This window comes from Lygodium microphyllum, chromosome 8, assembly GCF_053477565.2.
Source record: "Lygodium microphyllum isolate KBCC chromosome 8, Lygodium_microphyllum_v1.1.10, whole genome shotgun sequence".
NCBI lineage: Eukaryota > Viridiplantae > Streptophyta > Polypodiopsida > Schizaeales > Lygodiaceae > Lygodium > Lygodium microphyllum.
In genome coordinates, this window is record NC_141142.1 from 85,994,274 (window position 1) to 85,996,250 (window position 1,977).

At 48.7% G+C, this 1,977-nt stretch overlaps 1 pseudogene; it reads right to left on the reverse strand.

The window, feature by feature from the left end:
- Positions 1-1,076: 1,076 nt before the first annotated feature.
- LOC148032537 (syntaxin-125 pseudogene) lies at positions 1,077-1,460 on the reverse strand (annotated as a pseudogene).
- Between the last annotated feature and the right edge of the window lie 517 nt (positions 1,461-1,977).

Below are 1,977 nucleotides of genomic sequence, written 5' to 3' on the forward strand. Positions count from 1 at the left end.
CCTATCGAATCACTCAAGTGCTAAACGAAGTCACATACAAACTCGACCTGCTAGATAGTATATGTGCCCATAATGCTTTTTATGCTCGTCTTCTGCGCAGGTTCTATCACGACAACCAATGGGGAAAATGTGTAGGAATGCTCCATTCCAATGGTCCTTTTGAAGTAGAAGCATTCCTTTGACACTGGGATCAAAGAGGATACCCCCCCGAGTACCTCACCAATCAAGGAAAACCCCACTACTCCTTCAAATGCCCCTTGATCAGCCTCTTCAACAAACAAGCGGTTCTCAATCATAGACCCAGAATGCCTCCACTCCTCAAATGTGATTGAGTCGAGGGTGGATTCGCATGGTAATCCCAACATCAATAACTCCAATAGAGCCCTAAACAAGTCTAGATGGGCAGACATTGACTTGCTAGAAAAGGTTGTGTTAAGACCCCCAAGTCCTAGTGCGGCAGACACTCACCAGTCGAATAGTATAGACTGTGTTAAGACCCCGCGGTCACATAGACCGGTAGACACTAACCACCTTGATAGAAAAAGTTGTGTTAAGACCTCCGATTAGTCAAATAAAACACTACCCTTAGATTGTTGAGGACAGCAACCCAGTACGCGGGGGTGAGTGTAAGGGCTTTGTAGGTATACCATGCCGTTATCACCGGAAACACCTATATAGGGAGTAGTAGTGACTCAAAGTCCTGCCTTGTTTCCACTCTACGTGTGATTCCCTATACCCAATGGTAAACCCTCTTATGTGTGGCGTCACAAGAGTGTAGTCTTGGGATGTGTCTATGTTGTTCCGTTTCTTTGATTGAATAATACAAAAGCATACCTTGAGCTCACATATCGCGTTATCTTTCTGTGCCATGTTGAGTGCGTAACCAGTGCACATGCATCATAACTAAGAGATCCTTTTACATACCATATCCCTTTTTTTCAAGCGTTTAGTTTCGTTTACTGCTAGATGATAGGCACATGTTTGTGTTTTGCCTAATCCATTGACCGTTTGAAGGTAATATGGATCAAGTTTAATGTAAGCGCGAGCTTCTCAGACAATCGAAATGTTCGTTCTTGTTAGCTGGAGGATCGTATAAACTTCACGAGAATTGGCACCAGAATTATGAGGATCGCGAGGAGCAAGATTAGAATACCTATGCACTTCCATTTACGCGAGCGAGGTTGATACTCCTTAGCCTTTGTCACCTCAACTGTCCCGTCCTTGATGAAAGAGTTGGCACGATTGACATTGCCCTCGATATCGTTCAGCGTCTCCCCTTGAGCATCAACCCGGACCTGCATGTCCGGGAAGATCTGATGCAGCTCTAGCAGGCTCTTCTCGATCTCCTTCACGGTCTCATGCCTCTCTTGCATCTCCCTCATGCTGTCGAGAATCTGGCCTCTCCCTTGCTCCTGCACGGCCGTCTGCAAGAACGTCTCACTCTGCCCCGTGTTAATCATGTAGTCGATCGTGGCGCATCCGCGTGCTGGCCTGTCACGGTGAAATACCTCCTCTCCACAGTCTCTCTGTACTGAGCCGTGACCCTCTCCCTGACGGAATAGAACTTGTGCATGAGGCTCTGGGATCTGGCCCAGTCCCACCATTTGTGACGCGCGCATGCGATCGACAGAGGAGCCTTGCCCGCAGCCGGGGATCCTGCGGTTTGCGAGGTTGACCTCGTTGACTTCTTGCACACGCGCTTTGATGAGTGCGCTGCCGCAGGGCTTTCATGTCGTCCGATCGAACGACCGTCTTGCTCTCGTTGTTGGCTCTCTGCAGGTCCGTGAAGAGAAGCTTGACCTTGTCCAGCTCTTGGTTGACGAGACCCACTGCTTCGTGGAACTTCCTGTCGTTGGGGTCGATGGCCACCATCTCTGTTCCCCGTACGACAGCTCCCACCTCCAGGTCTAGGTCATCTTTCCGCAAATTCACATAGCTCAGCATGCTCGTGAACTTTCTTGACAGAAGATCATTCAT